The sequence below is a fragment of the Lithobates pipiens genome, unplaced genomic scaffold (assembly GCF_037356315.1).
Source record: "Lithobates pipiens isolate NorthernLeopardFrog02 unplaced genomic scaffold, aLitPip1_a1.2 Scaffold_6, whole genome shotgun sequence".
Classification (NCBI taxonomy): Eukaryota; Metazoa; Chordata; class Amphibia; order Anura; family Ranidae; genus Lithobates; species Lithobates pipiens.
Window position 1 is genome coordinate 1,810,426 of NW_027507881.1, and position 14,835 is coordinate 1,825,260.

Genomic DNA, 14,835 nt, shown 5'->3' on the forward strand with positions numbered 1-14,835 from the left:
AGTCATTTGAAACTGCTAGTGGTTTTAATGTAATATCTGGTTCTGGTAATATGGATGAAAATCATTGAGAAAAATGGCATGGGTAGCCCTACCTGCCCATTGACAGCCCCTTTGGGTCTTGTATGGATATTAAGGGGAACCCCTACCCAAATAAAAAAAAAGGAAAGACGTGGTGCCCCCAGGCCCTATATACTCTGAACAGCAGTATACAGGTGGTGTAAACAAGACAGGGTCTGTGTAGGTTTGTTGTTAAGTAGAATCTGTTTGTAATTTTGAACTGGTAAATTTTTAAAGTGTAGCTCCAGTCAAAAAATCTATTTTTAAGCTTTTTGGAAAACATAGGGAATGGTTATCACCCCTGTGACATTTTTTTTCCATCTATGCACCTCTTCAGAAGATTTCACCTCACTTTCTGTCCCAATGACAAATGTTTTTTGAAAATTTGGGTTTTTTAGTAAAACAAGGATTGGGATAAAGCATCAGGGGAGAGGAGACACATTTTTCCCATATCAACTCTTACAGGAGAGAATTTCCCTTCCTAGGGGTAGATTTCATCTCACTTCCTGTTGTCTCCTTCCGTTTGCAAGTAGGATACATTTGTAAGTTGGATGTTTGAAAGTAGGGGCCTGCCCTATATGCTCTGCAGAAATTTGGGCCTAAGGTGTTGGTGTTGCCACAAGTTAAAACTGTAAGCCCTCAAAGTGACTCATAGTGGGCGCTGGAGTGTCCTGCTGTGAACTAGTATATATAGAAGTGTAATTACATGCCATTGTTGAACAGTGGTAGAAAAATTGGGTCTTTGGTGGTGGTGGTGCTGGTGCCAAAACACTGTAAGTCCTCACAGTTACCCTCGGTGGGCACTGGAACGGGCCCTGCTGTGAAATATTATATAAAGAATTGTAATTACATGCACCTGTTAAACAGGGGCTGAAAATTGGGCTTTAGGCACTGGTGCCACGACACTGCAACCCCTCACAGATACTCTAGTTGGAGCGCAGGAATGAGCCCTGCTGCAAAGTATTGCATCAAAAATGTTAAACAGGGGCTGAAAAATTGGGTCTTAGCCACTGGTGGCAGTGCTCAGAACCAAAAATGTTCTTTCAAGCTATCAGCAGGATCATTGAGGAGGAAGAGGGTAGTCAGTCAGCATAACAAGATAGTCACTCAGCATCAGCATAGTCTTGAAGAGATGTGACATTTCAAAAAAAAATTATTCGGTTAGATCAGCTTTAGGTGCTTGGTAGCTGGTGGTGATCCAAGACTGATTCATCTTTATGAAGGTCAGTCGATCAACCGAGTCGGTGGACAGGCGTACCCTGTGATCGGTTACAAAGTCTCCAGCAGAACTGAATGTGCGTTCTGAAAGAACACTGGATGCAGGGCAGGCCGGTAGCTCAATTGCATACTGTGCAAGCTCTGGCCAGTGATCCATCCTCAAGACCAAGTAACCCAGAGGATTTTTGGTGGGAAAGGTATCCAAGTCTGACTGACCAAAGCCTCAGCAACACATTGTCCAGGACCAGGAATTTGTAACCTCCCAGTCTCTGGGAACGCATTGCACAGACCTTTCTGCAAGGCCTCCTGAAGATGTCTCATCCTCTGCTCCCTCTGTGATGCAAGATAAGGTCTGCGACCTTACCCTTATACTGTGGATCAAGGAGAGTTGCCAGCCAGTAATGATCCCTCTCCTTGATCCGCTGAAAACGAGGATCTTTCCGCAAGCCTGGCAGGATCAGGGAGGCCATGCAGCGTAGGTTAGCTGAGGCATTCTGTCCAGAGTCCTTTGGGTCACTAAGGGCGACATGATCCGCACCCACCTCCTCCCAGCCAAGTACAAGTCCACGGGTTTTTTGGGACTGTATATCATCCCTAAAAGACTGCTGCTGATGCTGAGTGCCAGGCTCCACCTCCATGCTGACACAATCCTCCCCCTCCTCCTCCTCCTCCTCCTCGTTTTCTTCCTGTGTGATCGGCAGGCCAGCAGGAACACTGTCTGGATAAAGGGGACCTCTTCCTGCCTCTATTCTGCCTCAAGTGCCCTGTCCATTATTCCACGCAGCGTGTGCTCCAACAGGTGGACAAGAGGTACAGTGTCACTCATGCATGCACTGTCACTGCTCACCATCCTCGTGGCCTCCTCAAATGGTGACAGGACAGTGTGTGCATCCCTGATCATGGCCTACTGGCGTAGGAAAAAAAAACAAGCTCCCCTGACCCTGTCCTGGTGCCATAGTTGCACAGGTACTCATTGATGGCCCTCTACTGTGTGTGCAACCGCTACAGCATTGCCAATGTTGAGTTCCACCTGGTGGGGATGTCACAGATTATGCGGTTCTTGGGAAGGTTCAATTCCTTTTGGAGCTCAGCCAGCCGAGCACTGGCATTTTATGACTGGCAGAAATGCACACAGACTTTCCTGGCCTGCCTCGGGACATCCTGTAAGCCCAGGTACCTGCCCAAGAACCGCTGCACCACAAATTTAAGGACATGAGTCACACAGGGCACATGGGTCAGTTGTCCCTGTCAGAGGGCGGAGAGGAGGTTGGTGCCATTGTCGCAAACCACCATTCCTGGCTTAAGCTGGCGTGGCGTCAACCACCTGAAGAAGAAGAGGAGGGGGTGGAGGAGAGAGGTGTGTCGCAATCACCAGTAGTAACATTTTGGAGGCATGGTGGCGGAACAACCTCCAACGCTACTGCACCTTGTCCTGCATCCTTCCCAGCTGCCAGAAGAGTCACCCAATGCATCATGAAAGATAGGTAACATCCCTGTCCATGCCTGCTGGACCATGAGTCAGCAGTAATATGCACCTTACTGCTGACTGCCCTGTCCAGCGAGGCATGGACATTGCCTTCCACATGCCGTTAGAAGGCCGGAATCGCCTTCCATGAGAAAAAGTGGCATTTGGGAACCTGCCACTGAGGATCCGCATATTGCACAAACTCACGGAAGGGGGCAGAGTCTACCAACTGAAAGGCAGCAGTTGAAGTGCTAGCAATTTAGCCAAGCTAGCATTCAACCGCTGGGCATGTGGATGGCTGGGAGTGAACTTCTTTCGATGGTCCAGCAGCTGGGGCAGGAAATTTGCCTGGTACATTCAGACGTCGGTGTACAATTATGTGGTGCCCAAGTGCCCATGATACGCTTGAGACATATGTTGCAAATAACAGCGGCGCGATCTGATGCACTCGTCTCAAAAACCCACACCAAGAACTTTTGGAATAACGTGCAGAGGCAGCGCCCTGCACAGGCGGAGCTCTGCGGTGTGATTCAGTCGGTGTGCTGCCCTTAAGCTGGCCTCTGGAGGGCATCCTGCCTCGTTGGAGATGTGCCTCCTCCTCCTCCTCCTCTTTCCTATCAGGCACCCAAGTGGAGTCAGTGAACTCATCATCCCCTCCCTCCTCATCACTGGAGCAAACCTGGCAGTATGCTGCAGCTGATGGAACATGACTGACAGATTTCTGTCCTGTTGGGCATCCCCTTTCTCTGGGCTCACGCTACTGCCTTCCTCTAGCTGGGTATCATCATCATAGCCTTCAAAACGCTGGGCATCCTCCTGGAGCATGTACCCAACACTGTGCTAAAACAGTTCGGGGGACTCCTCAGGAGAACATGGTGGGTCTAGGGAAGGAGTTCACACGCTGAACAGACGGTCATAAATCCCTCTTCAATTGCTCCAAGCCCTCTTTTTATTGCACAGGTCTGAAATCCACATCAATTTATATCCATACCTGCACCATCATCTCAGGGCTGAGCATTTTCTTGCGCCCCAGTGTTTTTCTCAGATGCACCTGGTGAACTTTCCTTGGGGATTCAATAAGCACCTCCCCCCACTTTTTTGACTGAAAATAATCCACATTTCAATATATTTACGTTATATAATTTAATATTGGGAACCTTGGAAATTGGAGAGCCATCTACATCATCTGACCTGCTTTACCTGTTTTTTATCAACATCACGTCATATCTATGCAATACTATTCATTGATATAATGTGCTCTATGCTATAGCAAATTATATTGTGTATGGGTGATATATTTACCAGTTTTCTGTACTTCATTTACTATGTTGTTCATTTTTTTTGTATGATATGATTTTATATCTATCTATTTAATTAATAAACTTTATATTTTATTTTTACTTTATTGGTGTACGTGCCTCCAAAGTCCACCACTAGGGGAACCCCCTGTTTTCTAGTTTAGGGAAGGAGTGACTGATGCCATTGAGACGAGGGAAGAGGCCACATTGGCAGCTGCTTTGCCAGTACCCTGAGCATGAGTGAGAGAGGATGAGGAGGATGAGGAGGGCTTGGTCATCCCCTCTACCAAGTCTTCGGCATGTCGAAATGTAATTACTGCAGCTGCCTGCATGTGGTATACAATCTGAAGAACACCAGCAATTGGGGTAGCTTTAGGTGCACACTGTGCAGATGACACAATACACCAATTGTAATTACTGGAGCTGCCTGCAGTATAGGATCAGCAGAACACCGGCAATTGGGGTAGCTTTAGGTGCACACTGTGCAGATTACACAGTATGTCGACTGTAATTACTGCAGCTGCCTGCCTGTGGTATATGATCTGAAGAACACCAGCAATTTGGGTAGTTTTAGGTGCACACGGTGCAGATGACACAATGCACCAAATGTAATTACTGGAGCTGCCTGCGGTATAGGATCAGCAGGACACCAGCAATTGGGGTAGCTTTAGGTGCACAATGTGCAAATGACACAATACACCAACTGTAATTACTGGAGCTGTCTGCGGTATAGGATCAGCAGAACACCAGCAATTGGGGTAGCTTTAGGTGCACACTGTGCAGATAACACAGTACACCGACTGAAATAAACAATGGGAGCTCTGGTCCCCAACCAGAGGCACCAAAGAAAAAAGGGGGGAGCTGATGGACTATTGCGATGCATAACAAAACATACAAATTAAATTAAGCACTAGTGTAAAAAATTGGATACATTTATTGAGTTATAAAACCAAAAACAATATGAACAATCAATGGCTAGTAAAGGCAATGGTGTATTTCGACTAGTTTCGCTTATCAGCTTCTTCAGGAAATACAGACATCCTAAAGCTTAAGCCATTGAGGTTGCTCAAGTACCGAGAAGGGTCTCTTCCGGCGACTGGGGGCGGTATTTACCCAGAAACAGGCCCATATCCTGTCTCACTAAAAATAGTAATGGGACCCGGAGACAAGCTGTAGACCAGCCCCACACCAGTGGGTATGGTCTCAGCCATGGAAGCCTTGCTGATGTAGGAGGTAAACAAGTGTCCGTCAGAGAATCAAACTGCTATACAGCAAGTGAGCTACATGTCTGTGCGGGCATACCGATAATGCTCCGGGTCCAGACGACCTCAATTACTGCAGCTGCCTGCCTGTGGTATAGGATCTGAAGAACACCAGCAATTGGGGTAGCTTTAGGTGCACGCTGTGCAGATGACACAGTACACCGAGTGTAATTACTGCAGCTGCCTGCCTGGGGTATAGGATCTGAAGAACACCAGCAATTAGGGTAGCTTTAGGTGCATGCTGTGCAGGTGGCATAATACACTGACTGTAACTACTGCAGCTGCCTGTGGTATAGGACCAGAAGAACACAAGCAATTGGGGTAACTTTAGGTGCACACTGTGCAGACGACACAGTACATCGACTGTAATTACTGCAGCTGCCTGCCTGTTTTTATAGGGTCTGAAGAACACCAGCAATTGGGGTAGCTTTAGGTGCACACTCTATGAGCCGCAAAAACTATGCAAGGCCACCGCACAGGCGGCCTTATGTAGTGTGGGTCGTGTACTACACCCCCTGAGCCATAATTGGCCACAGGCATCCTATGGCTCTCTTCGCTGACGGCGCTGTGATTGGCCAAGCATGCGGGTCATAGTGTATGCTTGGCCAATCATCAGCCAGCAATGCACTGTGATGCCGCAGTCCATTATGGGCTGTGAGCGCCACTCGAATTTGGTGCGCTTGGGCCCATAATGTTTGGATTTTGCCGAACGGGCGAACAGCCGGTGTTCGAGTTGAACATGGGTTTGACTCGAACACTCAGCTCATCCCTAATCACCAATTTAGTTTGGCTGTACTGCTGGAAAGCCTCATCCATATAATACGGCACGTCACTGGTATTGCTGTATTCTTTTGTTATATTTTTGTGTTTAGAGATCTATATTTTTGTGTTTAGAGATCTATATTTTTTTCAAACTAAAAACAAGTTTATTGTAAAGAAGGTATTACATATACAATTACATGGCATGGTGTATAAAATAAAATTAAATAATAGGTGCATATAGTAAGTAGTATCCAAATTATAAGACCCCTTCCACACAGGCTTTCTGATCAGATCTGCCTGGATGTGCACTAACATCCGCTGATATCTGATCTGATCTTGTCTATGAAATCTAGATGGATGGTGACTCAATTTTCCATCCGTCTGGAGGATCGGATCGGATCGGATCGGCTGAAAATTGACAGGTGGTTTGTTTTCACCTGATCTCCCCATAGAGGACAGTGGGGCTCTGACAGGTCCATCTCTACACAGTAAGGGGACACAGACCTTTCATCCAGCGGAGATCAATGAATCGATCCCCCCAGGAGTAAAATGAAGTCCCCTTGGCGGACCTCCCTTGTGAATGGACCCTTAATACAAATTTATCGGGCATAACACATTCAAATAAGTACAGTGTTAATACAAATACCTAATACCAACATTCATAGGAATAGAAATCCTGTGAAAGAATATGGACCAAAGGTGGGGGGAAAGGGTTAATGTTCAATTTTGGGCTAGTAAACATTAAGGGGGGTATGCTGCATAAAACTTAAGCACCTCAGCTGATTGAAGAAGGACACAGTGGCATTACACATAATACATTACAAGGGAGCACGCTTAGATGTAGAATCACAAATTATAGGCCCCTCAAAACAATATCATACAGCACAGGTGTCTGACGGCTCAAGCCATCTATCCCAGGTTTTGTTGTATTTAAAGGGGCAGCCTCTATGAAGACAAACCAATTTCTTATATGGTAGTGTTGCATTAACCTCAAATAACCAGGCTTGAAAAGTGGGGGGATCAGCCTGCATCCAGGGATGCACCTCAATTTTCCGGGAAATAAAAAGGGTTTCATGTAAAAAAAAAAAACAGTGAAGAACATGTCTGCATCAACATCTGGAAGCAGGACTAGTAGACAAGGTTTAGGGTCAAATTGAAGAGGGGAGCCTATACGGTCATGCAACAATTTAATTATTTGCTTCCAGTAGGCTTGAATAACTGGACATGTCCATAGTAGGTGAAATAGAGTACCCATGTCCTCTGAACAGCGGGGACACCATAGGCTGTGATTTGGGCAGCATCTAGAAACCCAGAGCAGAGTTAGGTCTGCTCTATGGGAGCACATGCAATTGAGGGATACACAAGGGAATATTATAGTGATGGGGGGGCAGTGAGTCCAAATCAGAGCTATCTCCCAGACATATCTGTGATGTCGCATCATAGGCTCACGTGTGTACACCACACCCAACTGTCCACCCCCTCTAACGATCACCTGCAGGGAAGAGTAAGGTATTTGGTTTGGCTTACTAATGTCTGATATTGATTAGCTTCAGTCTTATCTAAGTGGTAGAAGTGGGACAATTGGGGTGCTAAGTAATAGGAATGGAAGACAGACAAGGCAGTCCCTCCCAAAGTGGCTGGGTTTTTAAGGGTAAGCCATGGCAGTTCATGTCTACCCGATCCCCAGATAAATGTATTAGGCTTGTGCAATTTGTTTCGTAACAAATCTAAATTCGGACGAATTTTGCATCTTTCGGCTATTCGGATGCATCCGAATGTCCGAATAAAAAAATAATGAATAACAACGAATACGAAAGAAATATAACAAATGAATTTGAATGAATTCGACATGATTCGGTAATTCTTTAAAGATCTAATAAAACAAAAGGTCAGCTCAAAGTAAATCTTAGCCCTTGTACACACGGTCGGAGATTCAGACGGAATGTGTCCGATCGGACCGTTTTGTCGGATATTCCGACTGTGTGTGGTCTACATCGGACTGTTTCCATCAGAGTATGCGATGGACCAAGTTTTCCAACTTGTTGGTAAAATTTTCCGACAAAACGCTGCGATCGGACATACTCCGATCATGTGTAGAGAATTCCGATCGGACAAAGTGGTACGCATGCTCAGATCAAATTCCTACATCAAAGCTATTGGCTACTAGCGTGAACATAGTCCCGTCGTAACTAAATAACGTCATCACATCGGATTTTCCGACAACTTTGTCCGACCGTGTGTATGCAACAGTTTCGGACAAAATCCATCGGACAAAATCCGACGGATTTGGTTGTCGGAATCTCCGACCGTGTGTACAAGGGCTTATAGTCCAATCAGCTAATAAATTTTGTGCCGGAGGATGGATTACTGGCAAAGTGCATTCCTGAAAACTGAGTTAGAAGGGTGTTGTATTGTATTTGAGCCAAGGAGAAGAGACGTTGTCATTGTGTGTGTTAAAAGATTCAATAAACAAACGACTTTCCAAACTACAAATCATTATCACGAATGTCTATACATACATAAATAGCGAATTTCATCGAATATGAAGGAATGAATTCAACACTCTACGAATAATAACGAATTATCCGAAAACGTATTAACGTAACATAACGAATATAACAGAACGGAATGATGTATTTTACGATTGACAACGAACCGAAACTAAACAAAACCGTTGTGCACAAGTCTAAAATGTTTTATAGATGGCATTGATCATTTTAAATATTTTAAGGGGGAGTGGCACTGGGGGATGCCAAAACATCCCCATACATAAGAATTTGAGTAGGAGGATCATCTTGAATAGTTACGGTTGAGTATGAGTTTGGGGCGAACATTGGCTGTTCACCGAACATCTGAATTATCAGGGCGTTTGACCGTTTATTCAGCCTGCTGCACGACCAAAATGCCCTGCGCCGCCGCAGAATAAAAATATTCTTTACATAGTGGCCATTTTCTGTGTGATATCAGCATATAGAGAGATAGAACAGGACTCTATTCAGTGCTATTAGACAGTTAGTGCGCTATTGTGATTGTATTGTCAGTATAGAATATCAGTTTAGTGTGACTCTAGTGATGGTGCAGTGTGAGTGTAGTGTGACCGTTCTTCTTTACTTTGGTGTCATTTTATTTATCTTCGCGTGTGGATACAAGGGAAATATCATATCTCCATCAGGGGGATCGACACACATAGGGGAGGGGACTGGAAGGTGCAGGAGGCAGCTGGTCTGTCATATGGAGTAGGACAACACAATCTCATCCACGGCTTGACACTATTAAGGTGTGTTATAGAGTGGTGACCGAACGCATCAGACCCATGATGCCACACCTTTGAGCAGTATTTGGACCATGCAACTTGACCTGGAATCCATTTTGACGATTCAAAAGGGTGTGCTGACCAAACTTAATTGTGAGGTCACCCGACCCCACACCATTTTTTTAACTATTTTTTTTTGTTTAGCCAACATTTTGTTGTTTACATTTCAGCTGTCAGTGGGGAAGCCCACTGACAGCTGATGAGTCATTGGTTGTTAAGGACGTGGTGGCCGTCTTCCCGGTCCGCTGCTTAACAACCAGCTGTTCTTCACACAGAATTAGAATCGGTCGATCATTTTCCGTCTCTGTTCCGACTTGTAATTGTTCTGAAAATTTGCCATTCATTACAAAATGAAATTTTATGAATTTCATTGAAATTTAATACTATTTGTGACACTTATATTCAGAGATTCAGATACAACCAAATCTCTGAATAACCAAAAATTTGTCTGAATTTGTATTCGGACAGAAACAAATCGCACATGTCTAATGAGCACTGCTTGGATTCCTCCAGACATAACATTTAGAATTGAGGCCAAACTCTTCCATTTTGGTTTCATCAGATGAGAGAATCTTGGTCCTCACAGTCTGAGAGTTCTTCTGGGGATTTTTTTACAAACTCCAAGAGGATCTTTATGTGATTTGTATGGAGGAGGGGCTTCCATCCAGCCAGTAGACATGTGCAATTTATTTCGTTATGAATCAAAATTCAGACAACATTTTCATTATTGGAGATTCGGATGTATCTGAATTTCCAAATCACAATCATAACAAATGTCAACTAATCTGAACTAAATTATAACAAAATGAATTATACAAATTTGCAAATAAGTTTTAATTAGAAACATATTGTAAAGAGTAGAGATGGAAGGAAAGTAGATAAATTGTACCAGAATTGGGTCACTAATAAAGTAAAACTAAGTCCTGAGTATTCATTGACTGAAAATTCATAAATTATAAAATTCATAAATTACAAAAGTTTGAAAATTAATAAATAAGAAAATTATAAAATGTATAAATGATAAAATTATAAAATTCATAAATGAGAAAATTTGAACAAGAAAATCATAAATTTGAAAATTCATAAAGGACAAAACTAGAAAATCCATCAATTTGAAAATCCATACATTTGAAAATTCGAAATCTCAAAAATGTATAAATTCGAAAATTAGAAAATTCATAAATTTGAAAATTCATGAATTAAAAAACTCGAAAATCTATGAATTTGAAAATTTGAAAATTCAAAAATTTCTAATTTATAAAATTGGAAAATTGGAAAATTCATTCATTCAAAATTAATAAATTTGAAAATTCATAAATTTGAAAATTCATACATTCGAAAGTTCAAAAATTCATATATAAGAAAATGTATCAATTAGGTATTTCAAAAATTAGAAAATTTCATAAATTAGAAAACATGAAAATTCATGAATTAGAAAATTCAAAAAAATTTTAAATCGAAAATTAGAAAATTAATAATTTCTACATTTCAAAAATTCTTAAATTATAAAGCTAGAAATTCATGAATTAGAAAATTCATAAATTAGAAAATTCTAAAATTTATAAATTAGAAAATTAGAAAATAAGAAAGAAAATCCGAAAATTTGAAGAATAACTAACTAATAATAACTAACTATTAAATTACAGGTATTGGATTGTCCTTTCAAATGTGTCTGTTAGTGAATGCAGCAAATATGAATTTATCTAAAGTTACGAATTATCCAAAATAACAATACATATAATTTAATAGTTAGTAACAGTTTAGTTATTATTAGTAAATTATTATTTCAGATTTTCAAATTTACGGGTTTTTAGATTTTCACATTTTGAATTTTTAATTTCTGATTTTCAGAATTTTCAAATTGACAGTACATTCAGGTGATGATCTTTAGTCTCACAGTGAAGATACATTTATATACTTCCATGTGTTGCCATTTTCATTGTTGTACCGTACTTTGTGGAGAAGTTATGAGGCATCATGATCATCAGACATCTCCCTCCCTTGTAGGCAAATATATTCACCTGTGTATAAATCCTTATTGTAAAATGTGCTGAAAAATTTTGCTATCAAGAACGTTTATCATCTGTTTTCTAATTCATCCAATCAAAATATGTAAGAATTAGCACATTTTATCTCGGAGGGGGATCATTTCTCAAAATTTGTAGATCAAATTAATAACATTTAAGTTTAAAAGAAAAACAACAATGCTGATTCCTACTTGGGCTGCTTTATATAATAGAACAGAATCTAAAATAATATAATAAATCTGAATAAAATAGAGCATACTCGAAAAGAATATAACAGAATAAAACAGAATAAAATGGAACAGACTATAAAAGAATAGAAAAGAATAAAACAGAATAGAATAGAAAATAAAAATAATATAATATGTTAAGATAGGACAGAATATAATAAAATGCATATAAAGAATCAAATATAATATAAAAGAATAGCATAACACAGAATATGATAAAAAAAATGAAATAGAATGGAAGCAGATTATAATAGAACAAATAGAACAGAATAGACAATATATAAGAATATAATATTATAAAAGAAAAGAATATAACTGTCTTCCATTATTTGAATTCTAAATAGAGAGGAGTAGAACACAATAGAAATAATATAGCCATCTTCCCAAATTGGAATTTTGAACAGAATAGAATAAAAGAGAAAGAATATAGTCGTTTTTCCTAATTAGAATTTTGAATAGAATAGAATACAACATAAAGAATATAGCTATTTTCTGACATTTGTATTTCAAATATAAAATAATAAATAAAAGCTGTCTTCTGAAATTAAAATTTTGAAATAGGAATGTTGAGTAGAAAATAATTAAACAGAATAAAATAGAAAGAATATAGCTTTCATTCAAAATTAGAAGTTTGAATTTTGAATTGAATATTGATGTGTTTTATGCAGGGAAATCATTGGACAGCTTGGCAGTCACTGCTGACAAGAAAATACCAAACAAACAAGAACATTTTAACAAACTCCCAGGTGCTGTAATGGTCAGGAGTCTGTTTACAAATCAGTGATTTCATCAACATAAACCTTATGTTGGTGTAACAGAAAGGGTTAAACCAATTTCTTAATGACCTCTGTAGCCAAAGGCACCATGGAGCAATTCATCCTAAAATTCTTGAATGTACAGTAGTCATTATACAGGACTGAGCATTCTGCTCTCCCCTCCTCCTGTGTACCTGATCTGTGTATACATTAGAGATTGGAAGTCTTGCAGGCTGACAACTAACTCCTGGAAGGTGGATCAGAATGAAAGAACTTCTGCTGGAAACATTGAATAGTATTTACTTCACAGTGTCTGTACCTACGGAGATGACTAGGAGTTTATCTGAACAGACTCTAGACTTCAGCAGGTATGGACCACCTGACATACTGTTCAATATTGACAAATTATGAATTCAACTTTGTGAAAGAGACAAGGAAGGAATCCAGCAGCACAATGAGATATAAGTAGAAATGTTTACAGAAACAATATTCAGAAATGCAAGTTTATCAGGAGATTGTATTCCACACATATGATATATGGCCAAACATTTGTAGTCACCCGACCATCACACCTATATGAGCTGGTTGGGCATCTCATTTCAAAATTATGATCATTACTGTGGAGTTGCCCCTCCCACCTTTGTGCCTATAACTGTCTCCACTTTTCATTGGATTTTTATCATATTTGTGGGGGTGTGTGCCCATTCAACCAATACAACTGATGTTGGATGAGAAGACCTGACTCACACATCTGGTTTCGGTCAAGACTGTGTTCATGACGTTTGAGTTCCTCCACACCAAACATATTAATCCATGCCTTTATGGAGCTGGATATGTGCTCAGGGGGACTGTCATACTGGAACAGAAAAGGTTGAAAGCAAACAATTGCCTACATATACTGTAGAGGGGTAAATGTTCTTGGACCTCTCCTATTGCTTGTCTCCCATGGTTTTCAATACCACTTCTATGCCCATGACACCCAAATCTATCTCCCTACCTCAGCTCACTCCATCAGTCTCCTCACTTTTCACCAACTTACTAACAGAAATATCAGCCTCTATATCACGCCACTTCCTCAAACTCAATTTATCCAAAACCGAGCTCATAATATTTCCTCCCCCTCGTGCTTCTTCCCCTGATTTCTCTGTCAAACTCAACGGCTCAACTAACAGCCCATCCCCCCATGCCAAAGTCCTAGGTGTAGTCCTGGCCTCTAAACTCTCCTTTCTACCCCACATCCAATCCCTGTCCATAGCTTTCTGCCTCCACCTCGGCAACATCTCAAAGATACACCCCTTCCTAACCAATGACACCACAAAGCTTCTAATTCACTCGCTGGTCATCTCTCACCTTGACTACTGCAACTCCCTCCTCATTGGCTTACCTTTATATAGGCTATCCCCCCTTCAGTCATCATGAAAACTGCTGCCAGACACTTCCACCCTACGAACCGCTCAGCGTCTGACCCTTCTCTACCAATCCCTCCACTGGCTTCCACTCACCCAACAAATTAAATTCAAGATACTAACAATAACTTACAAAGCATCCACAACTTGGCCCCCAGCTACATCACTAACCTAGTAAAACAAAACAAAAAAAAAACTAAATAGTTATCTTCGTTCCTTCAAAGACCTCCTGCTCTCTAGTTTCCTTGTCACCTCGTCCCACACTCACCTCCAGGACTTCCCCAGAGCCTCTCCTATCCTCTGGAACTCACTACCCCGATGTCCGATTATCTCCTATTCTGTCCACTTTCAGATGATCACTGAAAACTCATCTCTTCATAAAAACATATTTGGCCCCTACTTAACAACTGTACAACTTATTTTCTCCATCAGCCCACCCCCCACAGTTATTACCTCTTGAATCTCTTGACCCATCCTCTAAGCCCTTTTACACACGGTCGGAGATTCCGACGGAATGTGTCCTATCGGGACTGTTTTGTCGGATAATCCGACTGTGTGTGGTCTCTATTGGACTGTTTCCGTCGGAATATCCGTTGGACCAAATTTTCCAACTTGTTGGAAATATTTTCTGACACACAGTGGTCTGATCGGACATACTCCGATCATGTGTAGAGAATTCCGATCGGACAAAGTGGCACGTATGCTCAAATCAAATTCCTACATCAAAGCTATTGGCTACTAGCCTGAACGTAGTCCCGTTGTAACGAAATAACGTCATCACGTTCTGAACGATCGGATTTTCCGACAACTTTGTCCGAACATGTGTATGCAACAGTTTTGGACAAAATCCGTCAGACAAAATCCGACGGACAAAATCCAACGGACAAAATCCAACGGATTTGGTTGTCGGAATATCCGACCGTGTGTACAAGGGCTTAGAGTGTAAGCTCTAATGAACAGGGCTCTCTGAATTGTATTGTAATTGTACTGTCTGACCTTATGATGTAAAGTGCTTCCTAAACTGTTGACGCTATATAATTCCTGT